Raw genomic sequence first — 18402 nt, forward strand, 5'->3', positions numbered from 1 at the left:
GGGGAGGGTCCGGGTGGGCAGTTGACCACGGTGGTGGTTCCGGTTCCGGACGCTGTCCCCATACCACCATAGTCACTCCCCTCTTCTGTCTACCCCTACCACTGACCACCCAAACATTACCTTCCCCTAAATAATCAGCTAGCACCGGAACAAGGGGCAGCACCGGGACAAGGGGTAGCACCGGGACAAGGGGCAGCACAAAAACAAGGGGCAGCACCAGGATAAGGACCATCACTGGGACAAGGGGCAGCACCGGGACAAGGGGCAGCACCGGGACAAGGGGCAGCACCGGGACAAGGGGCAGCACCGGGACAAGGGGCAGCACCGGGACAAGGGGCAGCACCGGGACAAGGGGCAGCACCGGGACAAGGGGCAGCACCGGGACAAGGGGCAGCACCGGGACAAGGGGCAGCACCGGGACAAGGGGCAGCACCGGGACAAGGGGCAGCACCGGGACAAGGGGCAGCACCGGGACAAGGGGCAACACCGGGACAAGGGGCAACACCGGGACAAGGGGCAGATCCCGGCTGAAGGACTCTGGCAGGTCCTGTTTGGACGGCTCTGGCAGGTCCATGCTGGCTGACGGCTCTCGACGCTCATGGCAGACTGACGGCTCTCGACGCTCATGGCAGGCTGACGGCTCTCGACGCTCATGGCAGGCTGACGGCTCTCGACGCTCATGGCAGGCTGACGGCTCTCGACGCTCATGGCAGGCTGACGGCTCTCGACGCTCATGGCAGGCTGACGGCTCTCGACGCTCATGGCAGGCTGACGGCTCTCGACGCTCATGGCAGGCTGACGGCTCTCGACGCTCATGGCAGGCTGACGGCTCACGACGCTCATGGCGCTCTGACGGCTCACGACGCTCATGGCGCTCTGACGGCTCTGGCTGCTCATGGCTCACTGACGGCTCTGGCTGCTCATGGCTCTTTGACGGCTCTGGCTGCTCATGGCTCACTGACGGCTCTGGCTGCTCATGGCTCACTGACGGCTCTGGCTGCTCATGGCTCACTGACGGCTCTGGCTGCTCATGGCTCACTGACGGCTCTGGCTGCTCATGGCTCACTGACGGCTCTGGCTGCTCATGGCTCACTGACGGCTCTGGCAGATCCTGTCTGGTTAGCGGCTCTGGCAGATCCTGTCTGGTTGGCGGCTCTGGCAGATCCTGTCTGGTTGGCGGCTCTGGCAGATCCTGTCTGGTTGGCGGCTCTGGCAGATCCTGTCTGGTTGGCGGCTCTGGCAGATCCTGTCTGGTTGGCGGCTCTGGCAGATCCTGTCTGGTTGGCGGCTCTGGCAGATCCTGTCTGGTTGGCGGCTCTGGCAGATCCTGTCTGGCTGGCGGCTCTAGCGGCTCCTGTCTGGCTGATGGCTCTAGCGGCTCCTGTCTGGCTGACGGCTCTGTAGGCTCATGGCAGACGGGCGGCTTTGCAGGCTCATGGCAGACGGGCGGCTTTGCAGGCTCCTGGCAGACGGATGGCTCAGATGGCGCTGGGGAGACGGATGGCTCAGATGGCGCTGAGGAGACAGATGGCTCAGATGGCGCTGGGGAGACAGATGGCTCAGATGGCGCTGGGGAGACGGATGGCTCAGATGGCGCTGGGGAGACGGATGGCTCTGGCCGGATATGGCGCACTGTAGACCTGGTGCGTGGTGCCGGAACTGGAGGCACCGTGCTAATGATAAGCACCTTCCTACTAGTGCGGGGAGCAGAGACAGGGCACACTGAACTCTCAAAGCGTACTCTATACCTGGTGCGTGGTACCGGCACTGGTGGCACCTGGCTGAGGGCACGCACCTCAGGACTAGTACGGGGAGAAGTGACAGTGTGTACAGGACTTGGGAGACGCACAGGTGGCTTAGTGCGTGGGGCCGGAACTGGAGGCACCGAACTGGATACACGCACTACAGGGAGAGTGCGTGGAGGAGGAACAGGGCTCTGGAAATGCACTGGTAGCCTAGTGCGTAATATAGGCACTGTAGGTACTAGGCTGGGGTGGGGAGGTGGCGCCGGAAATACCGGACCGTGCAGGCGTACTGGCTCTCTTGAGCATTGAGCCTGCCCAACCTTACCTGGTTGAATGCTCCCGGTCGCCCTGCCAGTGCGGCGAGGTGGAATAGCCCGCACTGGGCTATGCAGGCGAACCGGGGAAACCATGCGTAAGGCAGGTGCCATGTATGCCGGCCCGAGGAGACGCACTGGAGACCAGACGCGTTGAGCCGGCCTCATGACACCTGGCTCAATGCCCAATCTAGCCCTACCAGTGCGGGGAGGTGGAATAACCCGCACTGGGCTATGCACACGTACAGGAGACACCGTGCGCTCTACTGCGTAACACGGTGTCTGCCCGTACTCCCGCTCTCCACGGTTAGCCTGGGAAGTGGGCGCAGGTCTCCTACCTGCCCTTGGCCCACAACCCCTTAGCCCCCCCCCCAAGAAATTTTTGGGAGTTACTCACGGGCTTTTCGGGCTTCCGTGCAAGACGTGTCCCCTCATAATTCCGGTTACGAGCTTGAATCTCCGGCTTCCATCCACGTCTCCTAGCTGCCTCCTCATACCAGCGCTCCTGGGCTGTGGCTGCCTCACTCTTCTCACGAGAGCAGCGATTTCCTCCAGTTTGCGCCCAGGGTCCTCTACCAGACAGGATCTCCTCCCAAGTCCAAAAGTCCTTGTTGCTCCGTCGAGCATTTTTTCCATACCGCTTGGTCTCTGTATTTTGGTGGGTGATTCTGTCATAGCTGCCGCTCTCCTCATCCTCAGATGAGGTGAGGAGAGAAGGATCTTCGGACCAAAATGCGGAGTTAGGGAAATATGCCATCTTTATTTTACATATGACAACGATGAAAATAGCAACACGAAAACTAAACAAAACACTTTCAACAAACTACAAAATAAGAAAACGACGTACACGCAACCTGAACATAAACTTACATGGACAAACGTAAACTCACGAACAGGAACGGACATCGAAACGAACGAACAGCCAAACAGCTCCAAAAGTGAATACATCTAACATAACGAAGACATCACAGGAGACAATCACCCACAAACACACAGTGATAATGCCCTACCTAAATATGACTCTTGATTAGAGGAAAATGCAAACCACCTGCCTCTAATCAAGAGCCATACCAGGCAAACCGAAACCAACATAGAAACAGGTAACATAGACTGCCCACCCAAAACACATGCCCTGACCAAAAACACATAAAAACTAACATAAATAGGTCAGGACTGTTACAATAGGACTCTGGACGAAAGCCCCTTTTGATTGATACATATAATATTTCCTGACTAAATATTGTGCTACACTTCTACCAGGATTCCTGAAAAAGGAGGTTGTGAAGGCAAACATCCCCATCCCAGCAGTGAGAGAATATCTTTAGCACAAAATGTTCTGGATTCAGAGGTGAGATCCTTGCTCTCATGGTTTTCTCCAACATAATATCTTTCCCAGCTTGTGTTATCATTAGTTTTAAGTTTAACTTGTTTATGCCAAGTTATGCCAACGACTATCCTTTGAAACAAATTGATTTGAATGGCATCCACATTCCTCTATTTCTGTTACCTCAGTCTATCTTTGATAAACTGGAGTAGGATCTGAAGACCAACTCAAACTGAGACACTCAGGAAGAACTTCACTCAACTAATGGAGATCAACCATCTCCTGCAGATGACTGCTGACTTTTTTGAGGAGGTAAATGACCGATAGCATTAGACTTACGCCCTCCTATGACCAATACTGGGATGGCAGGAGGGCGTAAATGTCATAAAGAATAATAACATTAACAGTCCTGTTCTTTTCTCATGTTGTGCCTATAGGCTGAGTCCCAGCTGATCTTCCTTCTGAGGACTCAGTGTACTCGTCCAGGATGACAAGCCAACGCAACAGTTACACCAGCACCAACTTGGGTGGATGTTTAACCTCATGTTACTAGTCAGGCTAACTATGGAAAAAAGCACTAGAGAAGGTCTTACAGTGTGTGTGCCTGCTACCCAATGGGCGTGGGAAGTCATTATTACATCATTTTCAGGTTGTTGTCTGGTTGTTGAGAAGTCAGATAACCAGATTACAACCAAGTAACAACATATTTTTGCCCCCTTAGAAGCATGATGCCTTCCTCTTCTTTCCTCTGGCAGGTTTGTGGTGGTTTTGACTGTTTTCTGCTCATATGAGGATCTAGTTAAGAAGGATGTTTTTGTTGTATTTGTCCAAGGAGACCAGGTCAGAGGAAAGATCAGAAAGCTATGTGATGGGTGAGGGAAATTATCCCTTGAGTATGTCAAAAGCCTTAAGAAGTAAAATTATAAAAAAATAAAACTCCTCTCAAAGATTAACAATGGGTATGCACAAAAGGAGATGTGTAAGGGGTGCGCACTGGCGGCAGAGAAGTTTTTTTTATTTTATTAACCTTTATTTAACTAGGCAAGTCAGTTAAGAACAAATTCTTATTTTCAATGACGGCCTAGGAACAGTGGGTTAACTGCCTGTTCAGGGGCAGAACGACAGATTTGTACCTTGTCAGCTCGGGGATTTGAACTTGCAACCTTTCGGTTACTAGTCCAACGCTCTAACCACTAGGCTACCCTGCCGCCCCGAGTCAGGCGCAGGAGAGCAAAAACTGTGTTACAACGGCGCAGTTTAATAATAAAAATCACTGTAAACAGAACAATCAATACAATGGGTACAAAACCCGTTGCACACCAGAATAACGTGCACAAGCACTTACAATAAACAATTCCGGACAAGGACATGGGGGGAACATAGGGTTAAATACACAACATGTAATGATGGAATTGAAACCAGGTGTGTGGTTAGACAAGAAAAAAAAAAGGAAAATGAAAAGTGGATCGATGATGGCTAGAAGACCGGCGACGCCGACCACCGAACGCCGCCTGAACAAGGAGAGGAACCAATTTCGGCGGAAGTCGTGACAAGATGAGAACAAATGTCAACACACACATTGAAGAACTTGGAATGGTAAATGGTCTGTTGTATAACCCTTTCACAATGTATGTAACTGAGGGATTGAAAATGATGGGTCAAGACTATTGCTATACTGTCAATCGCTATGTATTTTCACGGTTGCACAGATCACTGGTTTCAGAATGGAAAGTGTACAAGAAGATCTCATCAAATTAATTGACTTTTTTGTTACTTTGTTTCTTTTCCCTCCCTCCCTCCCTCCCTCCCTCCCTCCCTCCCTCCCTCCCACTTCTCCTTGCTTCTATCAGGTCATGAAGAGGACAGAACAGTTCCGTGCGACTGCCCTCACTGCAGCAGCAGCAGCAACAGCCAACCTCCCGGAGTGGACCACTAAAGAAGATGAAGACCATCTATTACACACTGAACCTGTGTAACATAGACATCACACAGAAGCTGATTCTTGCTGAGATTTGGTGTCCTGTGTCTGACTTAAACCTGCTATGATAAAGGGATCAATAAGTACACTGAACTTGATTTAATTACAAAGCATTCTGGGTGTACACAGACAGATTTAGGGGGCACATCAATGCAGATTTCTTAAAAATGAACTGTGTGCATATGCATGTGCATGTGCATGTGAATACAAACACATGCACGTGAATACAAACACATGCATGTGCGCGCGCGCACACACAACCTGATATAGCCTTCGAATTCTGTAACACTCCATTCACATAACAGACCGGTAGCTTATTAACACAACTGAAGCAGCAGTGGCAGCCAATACTGATGAATGAAACCACTACAACAACAAGACCAGAATTAAACTACAGTTTTATGATGTTTCCAAACGTTATGTTTTTAATGTCTCATCTATCCTTTACCGGGTTCAATTCCAAAACAAGTTCTACAAAGAATCTGGGTACAAGTTCACACCACTTTACTTCGACAGGATGCTCAACATGCAGTGATTTCAGATAGAGAAACATGCTATTGCTATTGCTAAAAGTCCGTTCTCATATGCATTTATTATTTATGGAGATATGCGTTTGTGTTAGTCATTGATCACATAAAGTTGAGCTCGATATGTGTATCCTATATGTAATCTATAACTGTCGTCATTGCATAAAAAAAGATGTGCAAGCAAGGTGTATCATTTGCCACAAGATGGCAGCACACAATCCTCAGTCAGTCATGGTTCTAAAAGTAAATTCAGCAACAAGAATGACCAAAAGCACAGTCAATACAGAGAGATGTAGATGAGCATCTACTCACTAAAACATGTGTACACGTTGTATTTAAAATAAAAAATTAAAAGTAAATTAAAAGTTACATTCAACAAATCTGTGAAATGTCTTGGGATAGAATATGGAAAGATAAGTTATTCTGTTGTGATTGCCTGTAGGGATTCTTCTTGTGCGTGCTTAGTGCATTGAAAGTAAAATCCCAAACCAATCAGTGTATCTGTTGTCTTGCAATAGGATTCATATCAAGAGTCTAATGCTAAATAAATACTTTCTTGTATTAACTAATGGGTCCTAATTGGCAAAATATTAAATTAGAGAGAAAAGCTTGATCTGTAGATTTGGGGGACAGATTAGTTATTTGTGGATGTGATACACTCTGTCGTCCTCTCGAGGAAAGAAAAGTGCATCCTTACCTAAACATCGACATTAGAATGTTCCATTGAAGAAACCACCAAGGAATGTAGGCTATATCTGCAGAGTTATTTAGGCCAGCTGTTGTTAAAATCTAAAAACTGTCTAAAAAGCATTGTAAAAAAAAAAATCACTAAAAAGGATTACAGTTTCAGCTCACCTAACTTCATGTGCTTTCAACCGCTTGAGGAAAGGGAAGGGGATTCCCCCAGTTACCTTCAAGCATAACAGTTGGCCTACATGACCATTCAGATTGACAATAACAATTATCCGCTACAAAAAAATGGTTGTAGTATGTTCATATTCATAGCTCAATTCGATAAGGATGGTCACAACCCTCTGAAGACTGACCAAATGCATTCAGATTTGAAAATTACCAGTCTATAACACAGCTGTGAAACCATACTGGTCACTGTGGGTATCCTGGCGTTAGTCCATCCTTATGTCTGCCACAGTTTATTCTAAGCATTTCAGTATATGTCTGTTCCTTTGTCTTTGTAAAAAAAAGAGGAAGGTTGGGACTTGGCTATGATGGTAATCCCGCGGATTGACTGCACAAGTGCTCCAGCCAGTATTAGACATGGCATAGGTACATTTTTATGTCTTATTTCATTTCTATGTGACAAGGTGCATCTTGTGTGCCAAGACCTCAGAGTTCTGTCAACACACAACTCCTCCAAATGACTAACACACAGCTCAGAAGACTTATTAATGCACAACATTCAAGTGTTGAGGTCAGTTCCATCCACTTACAAATATTCAATTTAATACTAATATATGTCAAATATGTCTACAACTTTGTTCTGTCTCTATGGCATATGCAATGGCCTGCCAGTTATGGGTGTTTACTTGTCAAAACTGGAAAAAGGATAACTGATTTAGGCAAAGCCACCAGTCTTCTTAATTCTGGAGATTTGGTTAAATCATAAATCTTTGCTAGGGAGAGGGGGAGGGCAATCAGTGCTTAAAGCTGGACTGTGCTTTTGCAGTAAGTGCAAGTTGCGAGAGGCAGGTGAAAGCAGGTTAATTGAATTGGGCTTTAAAAAAAGTGGATTGAATATGAGAGCAAGTGTGTGGTCACCTCTTTGCCCTCATTCCTTATTCTCCTCTGAGGGCACTTTTCCCACTTGCTGAGCAGAATGTGCTTCATGCATGATCGAATCTCACTGAGGGGTCTCAACATAAATGTTTCATGCACAGGTTTCATTCTGTGTGTGTGTGTGGTGCTTCTATCTTTGTGGGGAGCTAAAATCCCCAAAAGTCCCCACAAGGATGGTAATACAAGGAAAATTCTCCCTGGTGGGGACATTTCCCCACATCCACATGAGAACAAATACTATTTTAGCTTAGGGGTTAGGATTACAATTAGAGTTAGGGTTAGGGTAAGGGTTAAGTGGGTAGGTTTAGGGTTACGGGTTATGGTATGGATTATGGTTAGGGTATGGATTACGGTTAGGGTTAGGGAAAATAAGATTTTAGGTGCAGACAAGGATAGAAGAATATAATGTGTGTGTGCATGTGTGTGTGTGCACATAAAGGTTATTAATTATATTATAAAACTAAAACGATAACTAATGATGAAAAAACAATAATTTAATGATTTAGTCAATTGAAATAAAAGTATTAACAAACCCATTTGAAAAAGGAAAACTATACTGAAACTATTTGACTCCAAAACTAACTAAAAATTAAATAAAACAATCACAAATTATGTTCGAGCAAAAACCTAATGGGGTTTTTACGCTACTGAATCTGGTGGGTAAATGCTACCAGGAGAAGCTGATGTTTCAAATAGACCTAGCGTGAGCATCACTATTCCTAGCTATCGCTAGCTGACAGGGGGAAAAAACCTGCTAGGTAGCTAACTTGATTCTTCTAACATGTACTACTAAAGCACTGGATTGGTGTAAACATGGGCACGAGAGAGTTTCTTTCCTCCATATTTTTTTGCACCAATCTTCACGATATTCCTTTTAAATTTAAGTCACATTGAGACTTACTTTATATCTTAAACCTAAACTTAGCTATAGGTTTATCATTTGAACAACTGACCACAGCAAGGCCGATGAGTACAACTTTTCTGACGGTCTGTCTAACCGTGAATAATCACTGCATGCAATATGGTTTTGTAAACCTTCGAAATTCTAAGCTTAATTGTTCTCAGAAGGTCATACCATGGACCATTTAGCTATTTGGTTTAGAATTTTAGGACCCCTTTAGGTATATCCATTATTTTAATAAAAAGAATGTTTGATAAAATATTGAATTTGGCCTTTACTGCTATAGCCCATAGAGACGCATTGAATATCACATTCATAAATGGCAAAAAAAGACAGTAAAAAAATTAATCATAAGGAATAAGGTTTTGAAATAAATAAGCTCTGGAAATAAATACATATTTTTACATTTGTGAGCACAAAAACTACCTCCATACTTCCATTCATTTGTATGGGTTACCTATAGATGAGTTCATCGTGTTCGTGAGTCTCCCCTTTCTATAGAGTAGTCATATTATTTTGTAGGCCAAACCGTTCGGATGCTAGCGGTTTTCCTGAGAAGACCGATTTTCCTTGAACATTTCCTGGTCTGACAAATAGCATTGGAGCTCTGCCACTTCCCACCGCAGAGGCGGAAGGGCGACATAGGTGGATGTGGTGGATTGAGACAGATCTCTACAGTCGTGGCCAAAAGTTTTGAGAATGACATCAATATTCATTTCCACAAAGTTTGCTGCTTCAGTGTCTTTAGGTATTTTTGTCAGATGTTACTATGGAATACTGAAGTATAATTACAAGCCTTTCATACGTGTCAAAGGCTTTTATTGACAATTATATGAAGTTGATGCAAAGAGTCAATATTTGCAGTATGGGTTTTTGTGGGTTTTTGTTTGTCCACCTGCCTCTTGAGGATTCACCAAAAGTTCTCAATGGGATTAAGGCCTGGGGAGTTTCCTGACCATGGACACAAAATATTGATGTTTTGTTCCCCGGGCCACTTAGTTATCACTTTTGCCTTATGGCAAGGTGCTCCATCATGCTGGAAAAGGCATTGTTCGTCACCAAACTGTTTCTGGATGGTTGGGAGAAGTTGCTCTTGGAGGATGTGTTGGTACCATTCTTTATTCATGGCTGTGTTCTTAGGCAAAATTGTGAATGAGCCCACTCCCTTGGCTGAGAAGCAACCCCACACATGAATGGTCTCAGCATGCTTTACTGTTGGTATGATACAGGACTGATGGTAGCGCTCACCTTGTCTTCTCCGGACAAGCTTTTTTCCGGATGCCCCAAACAAATCGGAAAGGGGATTCATCAGAGAAAACGACTTTTCCCCAGTCCTCAGCAGTCCAATCCCTGTACCTTTTGCAGAATATCAGTCTGTCCCTGATGTTTTTCCTGGAGAGAAGTGGCTTCTTTGCTGCCCTTCTTGACACCAGGCCATCTCCAAAAGTCTTTGCCTCACTGTGCATGCAGATGCACTCACACCTGCCTGCTGCCATTCCTGAGCAAGCTCTGTACTGGTGGTGCCCCGATCCCGCAGCTGAATCAACTTTAGGAGACGGTCCTGGCGCTTGCTGGATTTTCTTGGGCGCCCTGAAGCCTTCTTCACAACAATTGAACCACTCCCCTTGAAGTTCTTGATGATCTGATAAATGGTTGATTTAGGTGCAATCTTATTGGCAGCAATATCCTTGCCTGTGAAGCCCTTTTGTGCAAAGCAGTGATGACGGCATGTGTTTCCTTGCAGGTAACCGTGGTTGACAGAGGAAGAACAATGATTCCAAGCTTCCAGTCTGTTATCTGAACTCAATCAGCATGACAGAGTGATCTCCAGCCTTGTCCTCATCAACACTCACACCTGTGTTAACGAGAGAATCACTGACATGTTGTCAGCTGGTCCTTTTGTGGCAGGGCTGAAATGCAGTGGAAATGTTTTTTTGGGATTCAGTTCATTTGAATGGCATAGAGGGACTTGGCAATTAATTGTAATTCATCTGATCACTCTTCATAACATTCTGGAATATATGCAAATTGCCATCATACAAACTGAGGCAGCAGACATGGTGAAAATGTATATTTGTGTCATTCAAAACTTTTGGCCACGACTGTATTTTAAACTGAAGGATTTTAAAATGTTTGTTTTATTATGTTACTTAGATTAACGCACCTGGGTGTCAATAGACTCTAGGGGTTTAAACTAAATAAATAACTAACAAATCAGGTCTGAAAACTAACTGAAAGTAAGTAATAATAAAAATGGAAAAACTCATAGAAATAAATACAAACAAAAATCTATAATAACTTTGGTGCACATGTGCCAATGGCAGCGTGTCAGAATCGCTGCATGTGAATCTCCTTATTATTGTAAAAAGAAAGAGTATGTACTCAGCCATATAAATTTAGGTGTGGATACACAGGGTTGGGTAGGTCACTTTCTAATTGTAATCCGTTACAGTTAGTAGTTGTTTTTTTGTTTTTGTTTTTTTTCTTAGGTTTTTTTTCTTAGTTTTTTTTTTCTTACAGTTAGTAGTTAGTTACCTGTCCGAAATTGTAATCAGTAATGTAACTTTTGGATCACCCAAACTCAGTAACGTAGTCTGATTACATTCCATTACTTTTAGATTACTTTCCCCTTAATTAAGAGGCATTAGAAGAAGACAAAAAGGTAAGCTTCCAATTGAACGACTTCTATTGCAGGATAAATCAATGTTACAGTTTACATAGCTGGCCATATATGGATGTTACGTTTTACTTTATGGGTTGGTTATGTAGGCTTCTTCTAACCGATCACTTTCTACTACATATAATAATACGGTTAAATGATATCTTTACATTAAAAAAAAAGTCCAGTCATTCAAATAAATGTTATACCCTTTGATATTCAAGAAGAGGATTTGGGAATATGGAAGTATAGATTAGCCAAATAGTTTATACCTGAGCATGACCCCAAAACGAAGGACTTATTAGCCTGCCCTACTCTGTTGTTTATGGATTTGTTGTCATGGAGGACTGATTGAGCTCATTGATTCGATTTGAAAAATAAATGCTTCGCTCATGGAATGGCAGGCGTTCAGCACAACTGAAAAGTGCTATTTACATGTGAAAATGAATGCCATATGCTGCATTTACTATAGGCCTATTGTTTACCTTTTTGTTGGTGACACATTGACGTCTTGAAAATATGAAGCTGTTTAAAAGGCAAATCTACAGATGAAATAATAACAAAACTGGCATCCCGCCTCTATTTTTGGTAAAATGCTGTGGGATGGGCATGGACAAATGTAACACCTCTCAGATTAATAGACAGAGCTATGGAAGCAAGGACTGACAGTCCATTACATAAAAGTATTGTTTTAACTATGTTATGAGGCTATACAATGTTTGTTTACATTTACTATGTTTAAAAAACATTGGAGAAAAACAAGCTTATATTTTGGGTTATCATGGAGTGTGACAGTTGAACTAAGCTCATGAGAAATATAGAAGTTATATTCTTCAAGAATCAATGGATAAATATATTGTCACGTCCTGACCATAGTTCTTATGTGTTTTGCTTGTTTAGTGTTGGTCAGGACGTGAGCTGGGTGGGAATTCCATGTTGTGTGTCTAGTTTGTCTGTTCCTTTGTCCAGCCTAATATGGTTCTCAATCAGAGACAGCTGTCAATCGTTGTCCCTGATTGAGAATCATATATAGGTGGCTTGTTTTGTGTTGGGGATTGTGGGTGGTTGTTTCCTGTCTCTGTGTTTGTATTCTGCACCAGATAGGTCTGTATTGGTTTGCCACTGTTGTTATTTTGTATTTGTTTAGTGTTCACTGTTTTTGTTTAATTAAACATGTTGAGCACTGGCTACGCTGCGTGTTGGTCCGATCCCTGTTTCACCCTCTCTTATAGTGAAGAGAGGGAAGGCTGCCGTTACATATATAGAGTCCCACTCAAAAGTTTGGACACACCTACTCATTCAAGGTTTTTTCTTATTTATTTTTTTACTATTTTCTACATTGTAGAATAATAGTGAAGACATTAAAACTATAAAATAACACACAGGGAATAATGGAGTAACCAAATCAAAATATATTTTATACTTGAGATTCTTCAATGTAGCCACCCTTTGCCTTGATGACAGTTTTGAACACTCTTGGCATTCTCTCAATCAGCTTCATGAGGTAGTCACCTGGAATGCATTAACAGGTGTGCCTTGATAAAAGTTAATTTGTGGAGTTTCTTTCCTTCTCATTGCGTTTGAGCCAATCAGTTGTGTGGTGAAAAGGAAGGGTTGGTATACAGAAGATAGCCCTATTTGGTAAAAGACCAAGTCCATATTATGGCAAGAACAGTTCAAATAATCAAAGAGAAACGACAGTCCACCATTACTTTAAGACATGAAGAACTTTTAAAGTTTCTTCAAGTGCAGTCGCAAAAACCATCAAGCGCTATGATGAAACTGGCTCTCATAAGGACAGACACAGGTAAGGAAGACCCAGAGTTACGTCTGCTGCAGAGGATACGTTCATTAGAGTTAACTGCACCTCAGATTGCACCCCAAATAAATACTTCAGAGTTCAAGTAACAGATATATCTCAACATCAACTGTTCAGAGGAGACTGTGAATCAGGCCTTCAAGATCGAATTGCTGCAAAGAAACCACTACTAAAGGACACCAATAATAAGAGACTTGCTTGGGCCAAGAAACACAAGCAATGCACATTAGACTGGTGGAAATCTGTCCTTTGGTCTGAGGAGTCCACATGTTAGACTTTTAGCTCTAACCGCCGTGTCTTTGTGAGACGCAGAGTAGGGGAACTGATGATCTCCGCATGTGTGGTTCCCACTGTGAAGCTTGGAGAAGGAGGTGTGATGGTGTGGGGGTGCTTTGCTGGTAACACTGTCTGTGATTCATTTAGAATTCAAGGCACACTTAACCAGCATGGCTCCCACAGCATTCTGAGCAAAACGCCATCCCATCTGGTTTGCACTTAGTGGGACTATCATTTGTTTTTCAACAGGACAATGACCCAACACACCTCCAGGCTGTGTAAGGGCTATGACCAAGAAGGAGAGTGATGAAGTGCTGCATCAGATGACCTGGCCTCCACAATCACCCGACCTCAACCCAATTGAGATGGTTTGGGATGAGTTGGACCACAGAGTGAAGGGAAAGCAGCACACAAGTGCTCAGCATATGTGGGAACTCCTTCAAGACTGTTGAAAAAGCATGCTAGTTGAGAGAATGCCAAGAGTGTGCAAAGCTGTCATCAAGGCAAAGGGTGGCTACTTTGAAAAATCTCAAAAATAAAATATATTTTGATTTGTTTAACACTTTTTTTGCATACTACATGATACCATATGTGTTAATTCATGGTTTTGACGTCTTCACTACTATTCTACAATGTAGAAAATACAAAAAAATTAAGAAAAACCCTGGAATGAGTAGGTGTGTCCAAATTTTTGACTGGTACTGTATATTTAAGGACATGTTGTTTTGCATTGTCCACAAGAAGAACAACTTCTAAGATGTATGGTGTACTATATTGAAGCAGATTGCATACTGCAATACGTTTCAAACTTCACATCCTCAGTCAGACTTAACCTGGGGTCTTTTCCCACTGGGGTCTTTTCCCAACTTTTCTCACCTTATCATACACTGCAGGTTCTGCTTTTAACAAAACAATTGCATGAAAACATTCCAACAGAGCAATTCATTGATGTTGCTCATACAGTAGCCATCCCACTGGATGCTCACACTGGTTAAGACATATGGTGAACCTGTTAGCGTTATGATCCAGGTGACCTTGGTTGGACACTTTCTGTTATTTAGCAAGGTGGGATTATGTTTCCTTTACTGTAGTTTTTCCCAGCAACCATAAGACAAGTAAACAAAATGGAAGACAGAGATATTCAAATTAGTTATCCACACATTTCTTGGATAAATGCCGTTGTAATTGTGCTAAAATTGGACATTTCAGTCAAGATCTTCGTTCTGCGGGTCTTGACTTTTTGCTTCCGCTCAGTGGGTAAGATTGCACTTCCAAATGAATTTATTTCACTGTCACCTAAATGTACTTAAAGAAAAAAGGTAACCCATTTGCCTTAAAGCTTTGTGTACTCAGAAATGCGTTGTTTGCAAAGTGATTCATTGTGCATGTTGAAAGCTTTTTTAAACTAGAAAAAGTATAATCGAACCAGTTTAATAATGCATTTTGCATTGAAGGCCCAGTGAGTGCCTCTCATGTTTACTCCTAATCAACACAGTAGACCTCAAACTGCATTTGATGTAAAGTGATATATTAATAGTTTTAGTGATAACAAATTGAGTGGTTCCAACATTAAATTATGTTTCTCCCCACTGTATGGATGAAGATTGAAATTGTGTATGGGAAATATGAGTAAAAAAACTAAAATATAAAATGATATCATGCCCTGGTAGGATGATGTATGTTGCCACAATGTACTTGTTTTTTGATTCAGTAGCGTAGTATTGAATGTTTTGATTTACTGTTCTGCGTTGAGGGCGGTGTACATACTGTACTTGTTCCGTGGTTGCGCCATCAGCCTGCCATTACCTGAATCTTAAACAAATTGTTCAGACTTGTGGTATTTTTATTTCTTTCCAAAGAACAAGAGGATGTTGACTATTCGTCTGATGCATACATTTTTTGTGCCATCCTAATCAAGCGATCACTTGTTTGAGGTCGTTTTTTCATGGAGACTGGTTCTGTGTGGGTTGATATCAAGACTGCCATCAGAATAAGATAGCAAATAGAATACAGATGGGTAAAGGCAGCCTACAGTAGTTGAGCGGAACATTGAATTATGTTTCTCCCCACTGCATGGGTGAAGATATAAAATGTGTACGGGAAATATGAGTAAAAAAACTAAAATATAAAATGATATCATGCCCTGGTAGGATGATGTATGTTGCCACAATGTACTTGTTTTTTTGATTCAGTAGCGTAGTATTGAATGTTTTGTTTCACTGTTCTGCGTTGAGGGCGGTGTACATACTTGTTCCGTGGTTGCGCCATCAGCCTGCCATTACCTGAATCTTAAACAAATTGTTCAGACTTGTGGTGTGGTATTTTTATTTCTTTCCAAAGAACAAGAGGATATTGACTATTTCTGTGATTGGCAGATCACAGGGTCCGACATTCCAATCAAACTGCTAACACTGTGTACTGGTAAGCACAACACAACCAACTAACAGCATAACACACATGTGTCTGTGCGGGTCGCTAGAATATGTTTGTAAAAAAAATACTTTTCACATGTCTTGTACATCAGGTAAAGACAAAGAAAAGTCATCAACATTTTAAAATGAATAGATTTGGTAAATAGTTGTTCATTATTTTGACCTCATCCCCACGTTATAATTGGAAGTTGAAGTGTAATCTCTAACATAGCCTATTAGCTAGAAAGGTAACTCCAAACACATTTTCGCTAATAACAGCTTTTTAACAAAAGTTAGCCATGTGTTGGCAAAAATGTACGTCCAAGTCAAGAAAGCTTACCAGCAGCAAGTGGTACTTGCCTCGACTGGTACTTACAGTTGCTTTTTCAAAGCCGACTTCCGTAGTTGCCAAGCTGTGGTCCGCGGATATATGATATTATAAGCAATTTTACATTACTTTCACAATGCAAATTGTTTAACAAACATCCATCTGTAATATGTCTTAAAGGTAGACTCAGGGAAAACTTCACTCTCACACAGCCGGTATCTACACATGTGTATGGGTTCGCTTCACACTCTTACAGCGTGGGATCCACGGCACCAGTGGAGAAGTTGAGCCTCATGCTTCAACGCTCTTAGTTGTTGTGGAAATTGACCCACTATGCTGTTTACTTTCTGCATCTACGTCATTTTGCTGAGTCTACCTTTAACTCTGTTACATTCACTGATGAAATGTACTCTGATATTTGACAGCTGATATTTTATGTTAAAGGCCCACTGTAATCAGAAACTTGAATATTTTATCATTTTTGTCACACTATGAGGTTGTAATCATACTGTGAAATTGTGAAAATTATGGTAATGCACTTTTAGTGCAAGAGCTGATTGAAAAGATAAAAACAGATGAGTCTAAGTTTGTAACAGTCGTAAAGTTGTCTATCGACTGTAAAATGTGAGCGCAACCAGAGGCGTCATGCCCAGATTTGTCCTCTTAAAAATACAAATATTCTGTATTTAGTTTCAGATGCACTACATGACCAAACGTGTGTGTGGACACCTGCTCGTCGAACATCTCATTCCAAAATCATGGCCATTAATATGGAGTTGGTCCCCCCTTTGCTGTAATCACAGCCTCCACTCTTCTGGGAAGGCTTTCCACTAGATGTTGGAACATTGCTGCAGGGAATTGCTTCCATTCAGCCACAAAATAATTAGTGAGGTTGGGCACTGATGTTGGCCGATTAGGCCTGGCTCGCAGTCGGCGTTCCAATTCATCCCAAAGCTGTTAGATGGGGTTGAGGTCAGGGCTCTGTGCAGGCCAGTCAAGTTCTTCTCGACAAACCATCTCTGTATGGATCTTGCTTTGTGCACGGGGGCATTTTCATGCTGAAACAGGAAAGGGTCTTGCCCAAACGGTTGCCACAAAGCTGGAAGCACAGAATCGTCTAGAATGTCATTGTATGCTGTAGCGTTAAGATTTCCCTTCAATTGGAACTAAGGGTCCTAGCCCAAACCATGAAAAACAGCCCCAAACCATTAATCCTCCTCCACCAAACTTTACAGTTGGCACTATGCATTTGAGCAGGTAGCGTTCTCCTGGTATCCGCCGAATCCAGATTTGATTGTCGGACATCCAGATGGTGAAGCGTGATTCATCACTCCAAAGACACTCCAAGTTTCCACTGCTCCAGAGTCCAATGGCGGCGAACACCACTCCAGCCGATGGTTGCCATTGTGCATGGTGATCTTAGGCTTGTGTGTGGTTGCTTGGCCATGGAAACCCATTTCATGAAGCTACCGACTAACAGTTATTGTGCTGACATTGCTTCTAGAGGAGGTTTGGAACTCGGTAGTGAGTGTTGCAACCGAGGACAGACAATTTTTACAAGTGTGGCTAAAATAGCTGAATCCACTCATTTGAAGGGTGTCCACATACTTTTGTATATATAGTGTAGGTTATAAGTAGGCCTGTTGTAAAATAAATAACATTAGCCTATTGCTGTCATTTGTTGGGTACGGTAGGCACTAGCCTTTGTTGGTAATTAATGCAATATAGCCTGTTCAAAACGTTTGGGAAGGTTTAAACCAGATCGTAAGGGTTTTGTTTAATTCTATTTAGCCATTTTCTTTGGTCAAAATCAGTTCCAACTGTGATGCTGTTTCCCTCAGTATAACAGCCTTCTCATATTTCTCTAATGAACAATGGCTTGACTTACATTTGATATTACCCTAATAAAGTTTAGAATGGTTTGGTGTGGATATTATTAAGATTTAGCTACTGCAGGCCTATGAAGGCTGTGCTCACTGGTGCTCCAACTGACAGACGAACTTGAGGTGAGAAAGAAGGCCTACCAGAGTTACTCCTATAATATAACAAAATAATGCTTATCTTTATCCAAAATATTCTGATAATTTACGAATTAGCCTCCTGTACGGCTATATCCGCATAGCAGACGCAGTAGCCATCTGACATAAAGAAATGTATGTCGGTGTCATAGCATGACACTGGGATATCTCTATCTCTATTTCTCTCTGCAGCTGGGCCTAAGCTTCTCTTCCTTTTTTATATATATATATATTTTTTACATTAATATCATACAGTGGACTCCAAAGGCTTTAGGCCTTTGCATGCAATGCCCTCATGCATTTAGTGC

This window comes from Salvelinus fontinalis, chromosome 7 (assembly GCF_029448725.1).
Source record: "Salvelinus fontinalis isolate EN_2023a chromosome 7, ASM2944872v1, whole genome shotgun sequence".
NCBI classification, from domain to species: Eukaryota; Metazoa; Chordata; class Actinopteri; order Salmoniformes; family Salmonidae; genus Salvelinus; species Salvelinus fontinalis.